General features: G+C 37.2%; 1 protein-coding gene and 1 pseudogene across 1 annotated transcript in view; both read left to right on the top strand.

Annotated features, from left to right (window-relative positions):
- Nucleotides 1-21,540, top strand: part of pycr1a (pyrroline-5-carboxylate reductase 1a) — a 173,983-nt gene that overhangs the window by 22,842 nt on the left and 129,601 nt on the right. The window lies entirely within an intron of this gene.
- On the top strand, nucleotides 19,718-21,530 carry LOC127509779 (aerolysin-like protein; annotated as a pseudogene).

Here is a 21,540-nt window from a genome sequence, read left to right as displayed (position 1 = left end):
AATTCTTCCAAAAACTTTCTTTCTTTTAGAAAATTGTTGAAAGTGAAATGTGTATTTATAGCAAAGAATGGCATCCTCCAGGTACTTCCTTTGGCAAATCTTTTAGACACGGTTAAGTCACCCAATCTACAAAAAGGTCTTGTGTACTGATCTGATTATAGTCCAAAAATGAGGCACCATGCACTTTACTAATGCTCAGAAATCACTTACATATTCTCTTAATTATCTCACTGCAACACTGTGTCGATTTTACCTTTACACTTTGTAGTGTGGACACTGCAAGATTTTGATGTAGGGTTAAAAGGGTTAAAGGTGTAAGATAAAAAGAGACACCCAGAAAATGTACATGTGAATATGTAAGTGATTGTTGAGCATTAGTGACGAACACCTGCTGTTAACAAGCAGAATCACTGAAGGAAAGAGAAACAAGAACAGACAAAATGAGAAGCACATGAACAACAACTGACTTCCAGCCATTACACATTATTACACTTATTTCCAGTGGTGGACGAAGTACAAAAATCAGGTACTTGAGAAAAGTACAGATATGTATCTGTACTTTTACTCAAGTAATAAAATTTTACTCCAGTAAAAGTATTTAGTACTCCTTTTCAATTTTATTTGAGTGAAAGTACAAAAGTACTTGATTTTTAATGTACTTAGTATTTAAAAAGTACTAATTGATGAATGTTTATTTTGTAATTTTATATAGGCTATTTTTATCATTTAAAATATATTATATATTTTATATAATATGGGAAAAAAAAAAAAGTTGATCAGGGAATGCTGATTGTTATGTATTAACGATGACATAATCATCATGTAGTCTCTTGATTTACTGATCTCATCCAGTGTTTAATCTCCTATCAAAAGTGATACATTATTAACACACTTAAATTTTACATTACCACCACTGTGAAATTACAGCAAGAGTTAATAATTTAGGCACACGCAGACATCAAAAATCAGCATATGAATCTCAACATGGTGGCAAAAAAAAAAAAAAAAGATAAACTCAATATCACAAAACAGGCTACAAACTCAAAACAAAAATACTAACAAAAATAGAGGCAAAAAAAGAAAATAGTAAGACCATTCAGCTGCATAATTTAATCATGCTGCAGTGCATGCTGGGAGTTTTGTATTTTTATCTGGTACTCAGCATGCATTGCGACATGAACCTTTTGATTGTCACCATTGTTGAGATTCATATTCTGATTGTTGATGTCTGTGTGTGTCTAAGTGATGCAGGGGTTTAAAATGTTTTATGCAGCGTACGTTTTTAATTTCCTTCAAAATAATTGATTACGGAAACATTGCTAGATCTAGAAAAAAACTAGAAAACATCATTTAATCAAAGATTATGGGATCAGTGTAACAGATGAATCCATTTCTTCTTGCTATAATAAATGTGTTTTATTAACACTTATTTACAGCAGCCAGAGACAAAATAATAAAACAAAATAATAAGACAAAATAATTAAAGTGTGAAGAGCCTAACTAAAGCAAACACTGATCACCATAGTGGTGAAACAAACTTTAATATCAAGTTTGTCCTCCTAAAAATGTCATTAAAACCACACTGTGTATTGTAAATAATATAATGATATATACTTAAGTAATAAAACAATACAAAACCAAATGGGGCAAAAAAAATGCATTTTCCACAAGTCCGGTGAGAGAGACCAAAGGAACTCCAGTAAGTAGGCTGTTAAGGCTATTTTATTCACTTTAAAATTGGGGTGAAGTGATTATTTTCTCTTTAAAACAAATGATGCTGAGTCATTAATAAATAATTCATGACAAAAAAATTATGATAACCAATTTATTTTTCTATGAGTCTATGAGAATTAATATCTCGTGCCACGACAAAGCTAAGTGAACCGAACATGTACCCTCCCAGTCACCGTAGGATTTACCTTTGGACCCCTTTGGATATCTTTCTGGTTTGAGTACATGCATGTCTTTGTAAGGTTTTGTGTGCACTAACTTCTAAAAAACTGGATATTCATTTAAATTTATTTAAGAAGCGGGGCAAGATTTGACAGGAGTATGTTGCAAAGCATAACAGAACATGTAGTCACATCAGTCTTTGTGACAACACCACAACATACCTTTCATTGAAATCACACATTTCATTAAAATCTGTCAGGTATTTGTGATATTTTGTATGCTATAAAAATGTTTAAAAAAACATTTAAACATTAATATTCTCATTTCATGCTACAGTAAGGAAACATTAACAACTGAATATGCCAATACTCTGTTACACTTTTTTTTTTTTTTTAATTATATTATAAAAGTAGATGGTGTGCATTTTTGTGATATTAATGTTTACATATTGCTTAATTGATTGTTATTTTTATTGGCAACTGATTATGAAAATTCCTGAAAATAGTTTTACAAAAAAAAAAAAAAAAAAATGTAGATATAAATTCAGCTCACCTGGAATTTGTAACAGCTGCTTCCTCACAGAAGATCTCAATAATTATCTGCTGACAATAAAATGTCTTTTTTTTTTATTAAAGTGTAATATGTACACATAAACAACCAATTTATTTATGTATGTGTGTAAGAAGAATATTATACACTGTCAAATAATTTCAAGACACACATTTCTTATATAAAAAACAAACAAACAAACAAAAAACAGAAGTATATGTACACATCTGGAGTCTGTGAAGAGTGCCTGGCTGAATAATGGTCAGCTGAAATTTAGTAAAGAATTAAGCCCATCCCAACCAAATCTAATATGTAAGTACGCAACACATCTTCATACTGTATGTGCGTGCTTTCAGAAATGTGCTTTGACATTCACGGGATGGGTATCTTAGGGCCCGTCTTGAAAAGTAGTGTTTAAATGCATTAATTTAGCAGACACTTTTATCCAAAGCAACTTACAAATGAGGAAAACAACAAGCATTCATCTTAAGGAGGCAATAACAAAGTTTCAAACATTGTCCAGAAAAGTATATGCTAGAATACTGAGGGATAAAATAAATAGCGAAAGAATAAAAGATTTGCATATAAGCAGGATGCAGTGCTCACTGAAGAGATGAATTTCCAGTGACATTGGTAAACATGCCTGAACATCCGATTTGTTTAACAAACAAGGATGTGTGTCACATGCATGCAAAAACCGCTACCTCTTCACCTTTGATACACCTTTGAGAAAAGTTAAGAATTCATTTTACAGACAGAATCTGCTCTAAAAAGGTAATCTAGGTCAGGAAAAAGCAGGTCAAGGTTTGGCTGTGCTCTACTAATTACTTTAAATGTTGTGTTAAACAAATATTAAAACATTTCCATTAACATAATGATTTCATGGTGAGCACCTAATGCCATTATCTACGTCGGAAGAGAAAGAACCCTGGGAGGCCCATTGTTTCTCTGACTGAAAGTTAGAGACTGTTTGAAATCACAACCTATACCCTCATTCACTATTCCCTACATTGGTTTACTATATTCTCCCCATTGTTCACTCCAGTCCCTCAGTCCAAAGACCTGAGGTGTGAACTGAACTCCACTTACCAGACAGGTTTGCCATGTGGATTGAAGTCACAAAGGACACAAAATAGACACACAGTGGACAAAATGGAGCAAATCTTCTCCATTTCTATTATCAGAACTCTATATACTTAATAAGTGTTGTTTGTGTACATGCAAAATATACAAACTTGCCTATTAAGATATACATTAATGCATAGGTAAAAGTTCAATATAACTCAATGATGTTCCATCTTTATGTTTTCAGCACAATGCCTAGGTTAATCTGAAATTAGTCTGGAAAGTGAATTATGCATAGGAAAAACTGAAGGACATTGTTCTAAACATGAACTTTAAGCTATGCAAATGAACCTCATGCAAGAGGGGGGCCATCCAGCGGCCACTTCTGACAGCATCAGCCAATCAAAACACTGCATCTGAAAGGTGCCAATTTGCTTTTCCCTCCTTCTCGGGACAGGTTAAAAGACTTGTTTCTGAGACAGATAATTGGGTAACACTTTAGAATAACTCACGCTATGAAGCATTAGTTAAGCATTAGTAAATAGTTAGCTCATCATTTATAAAGCATTAGTAAGCAGTTCATAAATACACCTATAAATGCTTTGTTCTTGATTTATAAGCATATCTATAATGTGTTTAATAAATGTATTTCCATACTTTATTAATGATCAATTTATCATTTCTAAATTAAGTATTACATTATTTACAAACCAGTTATTTCGGAGTTGTCAGTGGTTCATAAGATCATTTATAAAGTGTAAGTAAATGATTAATAAACAATTTAAATGTACATTTATGCATCTTATTATTTAGACATATAGTAATAGTTACTCAGTGTGTTAATAAATGCTTTATTAATACATATTCCTACTGTAATTCATGATTAATTTGGGTAGTAATAAAACATTTAGTAGTTGTCAGTTAACTATTTTTGTGAGCTCATCTAAAGTGAGGACTATTCATGCCTCGTAAAGCTTTTATAAAGGAGATTTAAAGGATACAGAACATAGAAATATTTATTTCAAGGAAAAAAATGAAACTTTACAATGGGTAACTTGATATAAAATTAAAAGTAAACCTCTGCAATTTCACAGAAGGTAAAAATCCCTGTACTCCTCCAGAAAACATAACTGTGCAGTAAAATGAAACTAAGCTTTTGCAATCTGATATAAAAATACATTTCTGTAAAGTGTAGACATTGCTGAATAAAATTTTACCAGTGCCAACACTGGATTACAGGAGTGCCAAAATACAACAAATAATATTTTTATAAAACATTAACAATGTTATAAAATATTTCACAGTGTCAAAACTACCTCAGTACTAACTTTAAAACATTAGAGAACAGCAGTGCAGAAGATCACTGAGCCTTTAAATCTTCTTTGTAAAGCTTTACGCGGCATGAATAGTGCTCACTTTAGATGAGCTCACAACAATAGTTAACTGACAACTACTAAATGTTTTATAACTACCTGAATTAATCATGAATTACAGTAGGAATATGTATTAATAAAGCATTTATTAACACACTGAGTAAATATTACTATATGTCTAAATAATAAGATGTATAAATGTATGTTTAAATAGTTTATTAATCATTTACTTACACTTTATAAATGATCTTATGAACCACTGACAACTCCTAAATAACTGGTTTGTAAATAATAATAATAATAATACTTAATTTAGAAATGATAAATTGATCATTAATAAAGTATGAAAATACAATTATTAAACACATTATAGATATGCTTATAAATCATGAAAAAAAGCATTTATAGGTGTATTTATAAACTGCTTATTAATGTCTATTAATGCTTTATAAATGATGAATTGACTGTTTACTAATGCTTAACTAATGCTTCATAGTGTGCAGTTATTATAAAGTGTTACCGATAATTGTTCCATTTGGGTTGCTGTAGTTTCCTGTTCTGGTTCCATGCTCTAGTTCCTGTTTCAGTCAAGGTTCATGGTTCTGGTCCCAAGATATGCCAAGCTAAGTCCAACTCTACAGAGTTGTGAAGTTGCTCTCTCAAGACTCTGAAAGCTCTAAAGAGAGAAACAAGGAAGTTCTGCAAGAAGTGAATTTGGGGAGTTTGAAAACTGCACCAGAGACAACGACTACAAGCTTTGCCCCCCATCTTCAAGATATCTTCTGCACTAACTTAAAAATCCTCTCATCAGAGATCCTCCAGATCTGTGTGTTCCAGACTGTCCGGATATGCACTGACTTCAGAATCTAAAGATCCTTCCGTCTGCATGTTCCAGAGAATAAGGATCGTCTGCACAGACATCAGAACCTTCAAGGCTTCTTCTTCTGCATGTTCCAGGAAAAGGACATTCTCTGTGCTCCAGGAGTTCAACGTTCACAAGTACTTCGTGTTCAAGGCTGTGAAACAGATTCCAAGTCCTTTCTTGCCACTGCAACGCTGCCCAGCTCAACAAGTGGAAGACATTACTGCTCGGATTCAGCACGGCCAGGCAAATGTAAATATCACTTACCAAACCTCTTTCTAGAGACCTTGGCATTAGTGTATATTGTCAGTATATGATTATCTAATTTGCATTAGATTTTGCATAGTTGATATCAGTTGATAACAAATAATCTATCGGTTTATTTGTTGAATTCAGAATAAGGTTTACCTTATTTCTTGTAGAGAAACTACAGTTTATCTTTCCATAAGATTAACTTGTAACTGCCATAGTAACATCCAACTCATTCACTTGCATTTATCAGTCTTTTTGCACTTTATCCATTCAGTAGTTGTTAGTTACTCTTGTCTATCCTTTTGTTAATAAAATCCATTTATTATACTTGCGTCTTCCTTGTGTTGATAATACAGTAAGAGGCTCTACAAGTTAACAATATCTCACAAATCCTTCAGATGGTCAGTTGATGAACTTCCTTCAATTTATATAATTGTAATTCAGTCAACAATCTTCCATGATTGTTCTTTATTGTCAAGGTGAGACTTGACTGGTGCCCCGAAAATATTGGAAGGAATCATCTACAAAATATTAATATTAATATTTAAGACCATAAACCGCTAAATTTGTGGTACCCTCGAGTGAGGCTAGTCCAAAATCACTACAATGACTTTTTTTTTATGAAAGTTTTAAACACATTCACAGAAAAGTTTTGAACTACAGCGACGTTAAGACACACAGAGACATCAAAATAAAACTCATATGAATCTCAACAATGGTGACATTCAAATAAAGGGGGATAAACTCTGAAACAGGCTACAAATAACTCAGAACAAAAACAACAGCAAAAATGAGCAAAATAGTAAGAGAGAGACAGAGAGAGAGACAGAGTGTGTGGGTCTCTCAACAGTGTTCGGCAGCAGCATCTCTACTAATAACGAAATTGTATGTTTATCTGCTTCAAGAACAGGGCCGTTATTGCATCACTAGTGTGAAATGTCATGTACCTTTTAAGTTGCTAAACTATTTTACTGATAAACCCATCAGAGCAGCGCTGATAACACATTTCTGTGCGAGTGTGTGTTCGTACTGTATGTGTGTGTTTTTGAGTGGGAGAGAGAGCGGGAGAAAGTGAGTATGTGTTTTCCGTACATAATAAAACGTAATTTTTAATTCGTTGTTTTTATCCTATTGTTTACTATATTTATTTGCTTGGTCAGTGTATTTATTAAAAACATCACATAATGTAAATAAATTGTCACAGAATAAGAATATGTGAACAACTCAATTTTGAGGATAACACCGCTCCCACTCCCGTGGTTGAAGCATCCACCTCGACTATGAAGGGCTTCTCTGGATCAGGATGAACAAGGAGGGGAGCGGTGATGAAGGCTTCTTTTTTTAAGGTGTTGAAGGCATCGGTGGCAGCTGGTGACCAGGACAGAGACTTGGGCCTGTTGCGGAAGAGGTTGGTCAATGGGCTTGTGATGGAGCTGTAGTTTTGAATAAACCTGCAGTAGAAATTTGCAAATCCTAGGAATCTTTGGAGTTCTTTGATGGTGGATGGAGTTGGACAGTTCTTGATGGCTTCAACCTTCCCCTCGTCCATCTGGATGCCACTGCTATCGATGTTGTAGCCAAGGAACTGCACTGAGGGTTGATGGAAAAAGCATTTTTCAGCCTTGAGGAACAGATGGAATTCCCTCAGGCGTTTCAGGACCTCCGCAACGTGGTGGCGATGTTCGGCCATGCTCCGGGAGTATATCAGAATGTCATCAATGTAGACCAGAACAAACTTGTGAAGAAACTCCCGAAGCACCTCGTGGATGAAGTCCTGAAATACAGAGGGGGCGTTGACCAGGCCATAAGGCATGACGCAATACTCATAGTGTCCGGTAGGGGTCACGAAGGCTGTCTTCCATTCGTCCCCCTCACGTATTCGGATGAGGTTGTAAGCGCTGCGGAGGTCCAACTTGGTAAACACAGTGGCACCGCGGAAATGTTCCAAGGCCGCTGGGACGAGGGGAAGTGGGTAGCGGAACTTGACAGTAATCTTGTTGAGTGCCCGGTAATCGATACAAGGCCGCAAGCCACCGTCCTTTTCTGCCACAAAGAAGAAACTCACAGCAGGGGAAGTAGACGGGCGGATGTAGCCTTGTTGTAGCGCCTCCTTGATGTACTCCTCCATGGCCTTCTCCTTGGGAATTGACGGAGGGTAGATCTTCCCACGGGGCACTGACTCACCCGGAAGCAGATCGATGGCACAGTCCCATGGCCGGTGTGGAGGCAGCTTGGAGGTTTTCCTTGGGCAGAAGACATCGCTGAAGGGGGCGTAACGAGGAGGAACATCCACCGAACGTTTCTCCACAGGACTTTCGATGGAAGTAGTGCAGACGGGAAGAGACTCTGGACGAGGAGAGGAATGCAGAGGTAATGCAGGAAAACAGTTCGGGAAACAGTTATCGCCCCACTTCAGGATTTCGCCGGTTTTCCATGAGATGACAGGATTCCTCTAGAACCAGCAGATGTTGATGTTCGATGTGTAGAAGGCCAACTTGGAGTTGCACTGGTCCAACACACAGATGTACCCATCTATGACTGAGAGGTTTTCCAGTTATTGAGTGTATCTGGTAGGTGGACGGTGTGACTGTGGTCTTGAGTTTGAGCTGGCGGCAGAGGGCGCCAGAGACGAAGTTACCCGCTGACCTGGAGTCGAGGAGAGCATTGACTGGAATGGAAACATCGGCAGCAGTAAGAATTACTGAGGCTTCATCTTATTTATAGGAGGAAGAATGGCACTCACCATGGGACAAGGAGGACGAGTGGGGTATGCTGAGATGACATGCCCAGGAGCACCACAATATAAACATAATCCCTGGGTCAGCCACCTCTGCCGCTCAGTAAAAGTCAGCTGGGTATTTTCCAGTTGCATGGGTTCATTGGCTGGTTCTGGAGGGCTGATGGATTCTGGACGGCAGAGGGATGATGTTAGTAGCGACTGGCCCTGGTGGTCTTTGAGACACGACTGCATACGTGTGGCGAAGCGAATGGAGAGCTGGATGAATCGTTCTAGCCCGATGGAGTCCTCGTATGCAGCGAGATGCAACCGCACTCGTGGATCCAGGCCTTGACGGTAAGTGGTTAACAGAGACTGTTCGTTCCATCCAGCAAGGGTTCTGAACTTAAGGGCATATTCATTCACAGTCATTGTACCTTGTTTTAAATGATATAATTACTCACCAATTGATGAATCCCCGGCTGGTCTACCGAACACTTCTTTGAAGTGGTTAACAAAACTGGTGAGAGACTGGGTAACTGTACTATTTTGCGACCAAATAGTTTCAGCCCATTGAAGTGCTCTGCTATTTAACTGTGAAATGATGAATGCTACCTTTGCCTGGTCGTCGGGGTATAAGTGCGGTTGCATCTCCAGGACCAGCGAGCATTGCAATAGGAATCCGTTGCAATCCTCCACCGAACCAGAGAAGGGCGCCGGTTTGGCCATGGGACTGGCATACACAGGCGGGAAGGAGTGACGGTGGTGTTGGCAGAGGTGATCGCTGGTAGAGATGCTGGTGGATTGAAGGTGCTCGGCGTAAGACATCCACAAGCTCTTGAAACGGATCTGTTTATATTTATTTAGCTGAATAACTTGAGTGGGTGACAGGCGGATATACGCCCGGTTCAATAAAGAACAGCTATGTGTAATTAAATGAAACAATTAATAACCATGGCAATGGAAGAAAACAGAATGAAATGACAAAAACTGTAAGCCTTTGAAAACAAAATAAAAAAAAAACACCACAGATTGTGATATCCCAGGTTGTCAGGCTGAAGGCAGGATTACCTTCAGTTCACTTGTCATGCATGAATTTGGATTCCACAACAACACAAGGAAGAACATGCAAACCCCACATGAAAGGCCTTCCTGGCTCATCCGGGACTCGAACCTTAGACCTTCTTCCTGTGAGAGGGACAGTGCTCTCCTGTAACTGTTTCATTCCCACTCAAGCTGTTTTGGGTTCCTTATATGAAATTGTGGCAGCATATATTGTACGTACACTTTACAGATGATAATGTTTCAAGAAATAACTTGCACAAATAACTTTAGAAAATTGTATTCACCCTTAATAATCATGTCTATCAAAAACAATTCATATTCATTTATTATTATTTAGTATGTATTCAATGTGTTCTGTGTTATTATAGCAGCAACAGGAGAGGGGAAAAAAGCCTTTTCTGTGTTATGTGCTATCATACAGCACATCGCATCATTTGTTTATTACTCAAAACAGTCTTTTACATTTTTCTTTCTCATTCGTGAGTGTGTCTACATTTTTCTCTGTGATGGTCATTGTTACTGTAATTCTTTGGAAGTGTGTTCATTTGAATGTGCTAGATAGTGGAGGGTCTGTACAGAAAAAAAGAGAAGAGACGAGCAGAAACGGGTCCAAGTGCATTATTGCATACTTTATTCTATAAAATCTATTTAGTTTGAATTCATTTTTAGTACATTTAAATAATACATATTATGTTTTGTTATCTTAAACCCCCGCATTACAGTTCCATATCACTTCGTCAAATGATTTCAGTTATTTCAAAAGGTCATTACAGTCTACAACAGCAGAAAAAAAAAAAAAAAAGTTTTATAATGTCATGCTCTCTCTCCCGCTCTCTCAATCACACACACACACACACACACACACACACACACAATATATACACAACGGACACACATTCGCATAGAAGCAACATTCTACATAATCACTGTTTCAAAACACAAGATCATTGTGATATGTAAAGAGAACATTTGGTTTAATCACCGAAACACAACGGTATGTTCTTCTTTCAGTTTAGTACTTTTACAGTTTTTTTAAATTGGTTTGGTACTATTTTCACAAGTAAAGTGTACATTTTCTAAACTCTTAGTACTAATATCACAACAGATCATCAAAAGTGCACTTTTTTCAAACATTTCAGCATTTTTTCAATTGTGTTAGTACAATACACAAAATCACAAAGTAATCTTTTCACAACACAAAGTTATGCCAAGTTTACACTACAGGATTTTAAGCCATTTGCAAGTTAACGAGTTCGCCGACAGGTCGGGCTGTGATTGGGGGAAAATCAGCGGGTGATCGGCGCTCTGCACTCTTTATGTGTGAACTATTCAATGACACATCAAAGACGCTCGCTGACGCGTCGCCGACACCTCGCTGACACCAGACAAATATCTAGCATGCTAAATATCTGGAGCTGTCGGCCAACTCGATATCCTGTGGTGTCACGTGTCGTGATGCAACAGCCAATGAAATATACACTGATGTCTATAGAAGCAGCAATAACAATCCATTCAAATATAATTTGCCGACGTTTATTCATATCAGATACACATTGTGTAGGTAACTATAAAGCTCACTCACTCTATTGTTCTCCCAGTTCACCGGCCACATGTATTTCAGGACGGATGAATTCACATTATATATTAAGATCAAGGTCATTATATAGGTTTTTAAATGACAAAACACTCACTTTCACATAATTGAGAAACGGAATATCAGATAGTTGATGACATGGTGAGAAAAGCAATACATCTGTAGAATAGAATGTTTTAAACTTATGTGTGAAAGGGCTATTTCAATTTTAATTCAAAATTTAATCTAATTTCCTTCCAACATCCATTTTCAAATAAAGCCGTTGGGTGATAGTTGTCATCAGCTCGTGTAGTGTGTAACATCCTGTTGCGGATCAATTACGTACTGTCACATAGTGTGATCACCACAACGACTTCAAGACTCCACAGCAAGTCACGTAGTCTGAACAGCACAGCGATCTGCTGACGTTTAAAGTCCTGTAGTGTAAACTTGACTTAAGTGTTTCATCTATATAAATGTTTCATTCACAGTAACTGCCTTTCATAATGTTTTCAATATCAAACTTTTGATTTGCATGTCTTATCATTCAGTTTAATACACTTGTCTTTCATTTAATTCAACTGATCTTAATGTTTAATCAATGAATCATGTATATGTCCATAGATTTTCAACTGGTCTGATTGTTGTCTGATAATTTGTAAGTTACAAACTGCTGTAAGAGCTATCAGCCAAGAAAGACCAATTACTAATTACTTTCACCTGATGATCACAATTAGATACCATATAAGTAGAACTGTGTGTGAACATTTGCAATGTTCAAACATAGAGCAGGATAGACTTGTAGAGAAACCTGCATCAAAGAGGTAGACATGGGCCTAGACAAAGAGGTGGCGGTGCTCCTCAACAAAGAGGTGGTTGTGCTCCTCAAAAAAGAGATGGTGGTGCTCCGCAACAAAGAGGTGGCGGTGTTCCTCAACAAAGAGGCGGCGGTGCTCCGCAACAAAGAGGTGGCGGTGCTCCTCAACAGAGAGTTGGCGGTGCTCCTCAACAAAGAGGTGGACATGGGCCTAGACAAAGAGGTGGCAGTGCTCCTCAACAAAGAGGTGGACATGGACCTAGACAAAGAGGTGGCGGTGCTCCTCAACAAAGAGGTGGCGGTGCTCCTCAACAAAGAGGTGGACATGGGCCTAGACAAAGAGGTGGCAGTGCTCCTCAACAAAGAGGTGGACATGGGCCTAGACAAAGAGGTGGACATGGGCCTAGACAAAGAGGTGGCAGTGCTCCTCAACAAAGAGGTGGCGGTGCTCCTCAACAAAGAGGTGGACATGGGCCTAGACAAAGAGGTGGCGGTGCTCCTCAACAAACAGGTGGTGGTGCTCCTCAACAAAGAGGTGGCGGTGCTCCTCAACAAAGAGGTGGACATGGGCCTAGACAAAGAGGTGGCGGTGCTCCTCAACAAAGAGGTGGCGGTGCTCCTCAACAAAGAGGTGGCGGTGCTCCTCAACAAAGAGGTGGACATGGGCCTAGACAAAGAGGTGGCAGTGCTCCTCAACAAAGAGGTGGACATGGGCCTAGACAAAGAGGTGGACATGGGCCTAGACAAAGAGGTGGCAGTGCTCCTCAACAAAGAGGTGGCGGTGCTCCTCAACAAAGAGGTGGACATGGGCCTAGACAAAGAGGTGGCGGTGCTCCTCAACAAACAGGTGGTGGTGCTCCTCAACAAAGAGGTGGCGGTGCTCCTCAACAAAGAGGTGGACATGGGCCTAGACAAAGAGGTGGCGGTGCTCCTCAACAAAGAGGTGGACATGGGCCTAGACAAAGAGGTGGCGGTGCTCCTCAACAAAGAGGTGGACATGGGCCTAGACAAAGAGGTGGCGGTGCTCCTCAACAAAGAGGTGGCGGTGCTCCTCAACAAAGAGGTGGACATGGGCCTAGACAAAGAGGTGGCAGTGCTCCTCAACAAAGAGGTGGACATGGGCCTAGACAAAGAGGTGGACATGGGCCTAGACAAAGAGGTGGCAGTGCTCCTCAACAAAGAGGTGGCGGTGCTCCTCAACAAAGAGGTGGACATGGGCCTAGACAAAGAGGTGGCGGTGCTCCTCAACAAACAGGTGGTGGTGCTCCTCAACAAAGAGGTGGACATGGGCCTAGACAAAGAGGTGGTGGTGCTCCTCAACAGAGAGTTGGTCTTCAGAGAAATGTAGGTAGAATACAGCATAGCGTCATCTCAAATGAAAATCTCTGTTGTTAAGAGGCCTTACTATGGCAGAGGCTGCCAGGTTAGTTCAGCCTAATTTACAAAGGTCAACTGTCAGGACTATCATTAGAACTTTTCGCCAAGAAAACCGGTAAGTCTGCTACAGTAACAGTTCACTATACTTTTACAATATAGTACTGTTAATGGCATTACTGTATAGAAGAACAACATATAATTGTCATTAGTAGTAAAATATTTACAGCAATATTGCTTTGCTCTCAGAATTAACAGGAGACAGCCTGGTGGTGGTGGTCGCCCACATGTTCTAACTGACCAGCAGGAGTTGGCTGTGGTGGAAATGGTCAGGGCAAAGAATGACATATGGCTGTCTGAAATCAAGCAGGCTATCGAGGAGAGCAATGACACCTTTGCCAATGTGGCATCAATTAGACTTCCAACTATTGCCCGCCTTTTGAAGAAACACCAGGTTTCTATGAAACAAATTTACCTGGTCCCTTTTGAGAGAAACAATGCCCGGGTGAATATGTTCAGGTACAACACTAAACCAGTGTAATGTGTGTTCAGCTTTTACTGTATGTGATAGACATGCAATTTACAGTACTGTACTACAGGTTAACAATGTCAACTATTATTTGTAAAAGAGCTAACAAAATTATTATTTTAGAGGGTGATGGAGCTGGATGCTGCTGTGAATCATCACAAGTATATTTTTGTTGATGCGGGTTTCAATCTGGCAAAAACCAGATGCCGTGGTCGTAACCTTATTGGCCAAAAGGCAACCATACAAGTGCCTGGACAACGTGGAGGAAACATCTCGATGTGTGCAGCTATATGTTAAGATGGTGTGGTAGGCCATAGACCAGTTCTAGGATCATACAACACTGAACACCTGATGGCTTTTCTAAATGAACTAGAGCAGGCCTGTCAGGGTGAAGATGTCGTTTATGTTATTGTGTGGGACAATGTCGGTTTCCACCATGCAGAGCTGGTTCAGGAATGGTTTCGGGCACATCCTTGGTTCATGACCCTCTACCTTCCCCCATACTCCCCTTTCCTCAACCCAATTGAGGAATTCTTTTCTACACGGAGGTGTAAGGTATATAATCGCCATCCCCATGAGCATGTCACCCTTCTTCAAGCAATGAATGAAGCTTGCAATGATATAACTGCAGATCAATGTCAAGCCTGTATTCGTTATGCCAGAAGGTTTTTCTCACGGTGCCTGAACAATGAGGACATTAACTGTGATGTTGATGAAAATTTATGGCTAAATATTGAAGACTAGCTTGATGTTAATTAATATTTTGTGTATTTCAGATCTCCATTTACAGTTTTCTTTTATTTTTCACAATGCAACCACAGTAATGTTGTAAAAAATATAAAATAAAATACTTTTTCTGCTTACTGTATGTAAAATGACTTAGCATAAGCATGTTTTTTTATTATTATTTTTTAATATGGCTTTTGTCTGTTTGAATGTAAGTGTAATATCTATTGTGATGGCTGTGTATACAGTTTTACAGTACAGTAACATTCATTCAGCACTGATGGTGATTTGAAACCTGTACCTTGCATTGTTTGCTACTGAATTAACTGATGGTTAAAAGTACTAATTTGAAAGAAGATCTTACTGTTGTGTTTTGGTGAATAAACCAAATGTTCTCATTACATATCTCAACGATCTTGTGTTTTGACACAAAGATTATGTGGAATGAAAATATGTACAACTAGAATGTTAGGAACTAGAATCAGGTTTTGAAAGAATGACCAGCGGTGTTAGAAGTGTGATCAATTTGGAGTTTTGTACTAAGAGTTTTGAAAATGTACATTTTACTTGTGAAAATAGTACCAAACCAATTTTACAAAAAACTGTAACAATTAGTTTATTCAATAGCAAACAATACAAAATACATGTTTCAAATCACCCTTGTTGCTGAAAATTTAATGTGATTTATAAGCTGTTTTCCTCATGGGGACCAAAAAAAAAAAAAAAAAGTCCAAACATGGTCTAAAATTACTGGTATTACCATCCTTGTTGGGACATTTGATTCACAACGCAGGGTTTACCAGGACCACACACACTTTGAACATTTTGGTCATCATCTAAGATAAATTGCTTATAATTCGTTACATTTGACTATCCATATCGGAAATTGCAAATAATTTCTTTAGAAACTATGCCTATAGAATCAATATCTATAGAAATAGGTGTACCAAATGATCCATTGATTAACCATTAAGTTCAGTTAGATTAAATAATAGACAAATGTATTAAACTAAACGAGGAGAAATGAAAATCAAAAGTTTGATAGTAATAGCATTATGAAAGTCAGTTACTGTGAATGAAACATTTATATAGATGAAACACTTATTTTGCATAGTGAAAAGGATACTTTCTGATTTTGTGTATTGTACTAACACAATTGAAAATATGCTGAATTTTTTTTAAAAAAATGTGCACTTTTGATGATCTGTTGTGATAGTACTAATAGTTTAGAAAATTTACCAGTTGCTTGTGAAAATTGCAATAAAAAAAAAAAAACTGTAATAAAAGGCAATTACAATTCTCAACCGCTAGATGGCAACTGTGGCCCTACTGAGAGTATGATTCTGGGATGACTTAATTAGTTGAATGTCTGTATTTTGGATATTGTGTGTGTTTTTCCAGTGTGGCCTTGGTGCCTAGCATGGGGTCAATCTAGGAGAAGTCACCTAGGAACCTGAAGATGCAGCATCTGTAATGGCATCTAAAGTGACAATGGACCCATAAAAGTCAGACTGGTCAGAGTCCGGGCCATGATTTAAATGACCAGTTCAGGGGGGTAAAAGCTTTTCCTAAATCTTAAAGCTGAATCGATCAATGTGAGTTAGATGTTACAGAATATAAGTAGTAGTTTGAAAGTAATAGTAGTTTAAGAGCATAGGGAGATTGACTCATTGAAGTGGGCTTTTGCTGCAGAGTTCTTTTGGTGTGATTTGCTTGTTGCAATTTTCTGATTCTCTAAAAATCATTTATGTGTACACTGTAAAACATTGTCCTGAAAATTAACGGCAACATACTGACAGAAAAGTTGCCAGTAATCTACTCTTAATCGTACAGTTCTTTACTGTAATCTACTTCACAGTATGTTACTGTAAATATACCATGCACTCAATTAAATCTCGAGTTAATTCAATTCATTTGCAGAAAACCGACGGCCAACTGCCATTTAAGTTTATAAACTATTATTTATAATTTGCTAGTAATGTGAACATATGATTACTGAGTCCAGATAACTAAATTAAACAAAATCATTAAAACATCAAGTTAACTCAAATCTCTTGTAGATAACTGCTAGCTAACAACAGCACACATACATGTTCAACTGGATTTAGCTAAGAGATTTTCACTGCATCAGGAACTACACAGTTACTGCCTTTAAATAAAGCAACATGCAGCATAACATCAATGTTTCTTGGTCTTCTACTGGAATGAAGCAGAGGCTCTACACTGAAAAAAAATTGTTCACTCAACTGTTTGTTATCTTTTTGAACAGACTCAGTTAAGTTGTATTTACTTAGAAAGTGTTTATCTCTGATTAGTTTTAGACATTTTTAGATGTTTTAATTAGACATTAGTATAATTAAAAGGAATATTAATAAGGCATAGTATGTGAATAGTCAGATTACTAGATTTTTTCAAATTAAGTAAAACAAATAGTTGGACATTAATTAAACTTAACTAAAAAGGGTTAGAACAGCTGTTAGGTTTTACAGTGAATTCACAAAGCAGTCTGGTGTAAAATTATTAGAACAAACATATACAAACTTTTTTTCCCTTCAAAGATAAAACTACAGGAATGGGGGAAACTTATTTGCATTCAAAATATTCTTTGCTCACTGAAACCAGAATGATTTCATCTCTTTCAATAATAAGGAACTACAAAGGACAGTTCCTGAAATCCATGTGGTCTAAACTGTCACACAGCTTCTTTCACTTTTCAACATTAGAGTTGCTGGAAATAAAAGGCGGATATTTGTTATTTCAGCAACTCACAATTCCTGTTTGAGTAAAAGGTCTTTTAAGTTCCTTTAAACTTCAAAGTAAAGTGACTGATATTACAATATATGTGACTGAATTTGGGATTAGAGAAATAACTCTGATTTAAAGCAGTTTCCAGGAAGCCAAAGCTATTGATTTTCGTATTTTTGTAAAACATCATGAGACATCTGTTGGGTAGGTTCTAAGCTTATTTTCTGAGGTTATGTCTGACAGGTTTTTATACACTAAACTGAAAGATATTTTTTTATATTAATTTTATGTAAAAACTTCATATTAATGGTCAGAATATAATTGGCCATGTGTAATAGATTTTGTAGACTAATCTAGATCTTCCTTTTAATTATAGGCTACTGTATAACTCCAAAAAATGGCAGCATATCTTAGCGTGTGCATTAATCTAGCTTATACTTAAAACTTGCCATTGCTTATTATGAATATTATTGGCTCTTACAACAGATTGCTTGTAATGTTCCTCATTAATTGTTTTAAATAAAAGTGCACACAAAATGAATAAATCTAAATAACAGAATAACAAATGTCAAGTCTTCTTGGATGTGTGGAAGTCTTTTTATGTACCAACCACTTATTAATTAATGTAATTTGGGTTATTATGTTTTTAAAAACTTTTTGAAATAATTCATATTAAGATGACATGCTGAGATTTGAGGAGCATGTGTAATGGAGGACAGCTAGTATGAGCTGTAAGGTAAAGCTCACTCCCCTGGCCTCAAGAGGCTTAATCGGAGCAAACTGAGCGGAACCGGATGCAGTGGTGCAGTGACCCGGATGGAGGTGAGGTTTAGGAGGTTAGTGTGATGCAAGTGAATGAGTGCGAACTGTGCAGATAAACCTGACTTTCCTGAGTTCAAGAGGCACATCGATTTCAGTTAGATTTTTGGGCCTTTTGACTTTATTTAGTTAGGACAGTAGGAGGACAGACAGGAAATCATGGGAGAATTAAGACGGGAATGGGAATATGTCAGACTACTTGCCCACATGACTACATTAACATTTTTGAATAAGTATCTACTCTTTACTCCAATACATTTGCAATGAGTAATGCAATTACTCGTTACATTTTGAGCTTTTCTGCAGCAGATTATTTCTGCTACAAAAGAAGCAATATCTCTATCTGCACAGCATTAAATGTACTATATCTTGTAGATACTATACTACTATAGATGGATCAGGTTTGTTTATTAGGATTGAATAAATTTTTTTAAATTTACAAATGTGGAAAAAATTGGTCATTTTAAGCACTTCACACACTATTTAACATATTATTCATTAACACATGAAGGTCTTCGTTTGTTGTGGTGTCTATGCAGACTTATACTATTTAAACATTTTTATAAATCATTTATTAATCATTTGTTCATGTTTTTGCAGTGGTTGAAACTATTCATTATTTGTAAATGTTGATAAATGTTTTTATAAACATTCACATTGTAGATTTGAAAAGAACTGCTTGATCATATGAATTGAACATTTGTAAGCATTTAAATTTACATTAATTAATGATCTGCTGCTAATCATTATGTAACATTTGTTAAGTTAATTAGTAAACATTAACAAGCACATTATAACGTATTACATATATTATGTAATGTTTGTTAATGATTTATTAATCAAAGTTATTATAAAGTATTACGATTAATCAATGTTTTCTGAGGGCAAACAAAATGTGTGTATAAGAAAAATACTAGACGTCCCCCACGTGATCACTCGTACGACAGTAGTTTGGAAGCAAGGGTTTATAGTTAAAAGGGGTTAAAATATTAGTATTTTTCTTACACACAGTTTAGTCTGTTGTTGTTTCATCTCTTCCGTTTCATTTCAGCCTGGACCAACCAATTAGCACAAAAAAGTAGCAAACTATGCACAGTAAGAAAAATCAGTACCATGTACACGTTCACATCTTATGCTTTGTTCACACTTAGCATCAAAAAGTTAATTTACTGTTAATGCTACAACTTCTCATACCAGAACTGATTTACCAGTATTTTCTCAAAAAGTCCTGTCCACACATGAACAGTCATTTATTGATCATTTTCCAGAAAGGGTCATATGTGTGAAGGCCCCTAGTAAAAGGGAAAGCAAAACCGTTTCAGAAATGAAATTCCTTCTCTGTCTCACGAGGAGCTCTAATGAATCTGGGTGTGTTTTGCCAGTAAAATCCAACCCCCTTTGAGGCTTTAAGTAACACCCTGGTTGAATGGATGTCACTGTCACCACACAAGCTTTTTTGAGAAGAATTTCTTCATTCATCCAAGTAAGTGTATTTCTTGTGAATCACATTTCATTGTAATACTTTACATGTGGTTATTACAGAACTCTGTAATAGAGTAACACTGTTATAATAGTAACAGTGATAGGAGAGATCAGATGTAACATTATTTTTTGTCATTAAATCTTTGGCTGATTCTGACAATCTGTCATGCAAATTTCAGATCTACTAGCTTCAAAGATGCCAACAATGCTGAAATTAATTGGTGGCAATGAAGGAGATTGGTTTTCATTTACTGGCAGGAACAATGGTGCCAGTTTGAAGAGGATATGGGTATGGGTGGGGCCATCGCAGGTGAAGGCTGTCAGGGTCTGGCTTTCAGATGGGCAAAATAAAACCTATGGAAGCCCAGAGGGAGATTACACGGAGTACATGTTCCAGCCTGGTGAGAGAATCACCTCACTGTCCCTGTGGGGCAACGGTAATGGGACACGTCTCGGAGCCATTAAATTCAAGACCAGCCGAAATAATGAATTTTTTGTGAAAATGACAAGCTGGGGTTTAAAAACAGAATACCCCATCGATGTCGGCTCTGGGTTTTGTCTGGGCATTAAAGGAAGATCCACATGTGACATTAACTGCATGGGATTTGAGTTTCTCAATAACATTCAATCCGTAGTTCTTACCGATGTCAGTTATCCCACTATTGAGAAAGTGATTCCACAGGTGGCATCGGAAGAAATCAAATCCGTCACGTTGAAAAATGGGACCTCTGTCAGAACACAGCAAACAGTCGAAACTTCAAAAAAAATAATTCAAACAACCTCGTGGTCTATGAGCGAAAACATTACAGCAACATTTAGTGTGGAGGTGAAGGCTGGGATTCCAAGCTTTGGAGAAGCTTCCACAGGAGTCAGTACTACCGTCGGAAAACTTTTTCCACCGATATAGAAGTTCCACCAGGGAAGAAGGTGGATGTAAAGATCACTATTGGCAGATGCTCTTTTGATCTGCCTTACACTGGCACCTTGAGGATGACTTGCACTAACGGCAGTGTGTTTTCTTTTCAAACCAAGGGTCAATACAAGGGTGTCACTTACACTGATGTAAACATAGATACTAAAGAATTTGATCTTTGATATCAAGATTTAGGACTTCAGAAGATGCAACATCTGGATTAACACGCACATTCCCAAATTTCTATATATCCTAATTATTGTTAATATGTAATTCATTTTTCCAGGAGCTCATTGCTTCTACCTTCAATTAAATTGCTAACAGTGATTGTAAATTAATTGCCTAAATTATAACATTATTAGCTAACTGCATTCTCTAAATTGTAATGTTGACATGCACTCTCTGTAAAGCTGCTTTGAAACGATATGTATTGTGAAAGGCGCTATACAAATAAATGTGAATTGAATTGAATTGAATTGAATTTACACAATATTCTTGATGTTATTGATATGTTATATGATATGATATGGTATGATATGGTTGTCATGGTTTCATTCTGTTGTCAAAGTTACTGCTTGTTTTGTTGATTCCTTTCACCTGCCCTTAGTTTAGTTCGCATTACCCCATGTGTATATATAGCCCTCAGTTTGTTCAGTTCTTTGTCTGCCATTGTTTGTGTATAGCACACACTGTTTGTTTGTTTTGCCTTCTTTGGATTATCTGCTTGATGTATTTTTGTTTTGCTTTGAATATTAAAATTAAAAGTGCTGCATCTTAGATCTGTTTT

Source organism: Ctenopharyngodon idella, chromosome 3 (assembly GCF_019924925.1).
Source record: "Ctenopharyngodon idella isolate HZGC_01 chromosome 3, HZGC01, whole genome shotgun sequence".
Taxonomy (NCBI): Eukaryota; Metazoa; Chordata; class Actinopteri; order Cypriniformes; family Xenocyprididae; genus Ctenopharyngodon; species Ctenopharyngodon idella.
The sequence above is the reverse complement of the archived record's forward strand: the minus strand, read 5'-3'. Positions and strand labels throughout refer to the sequence as shown.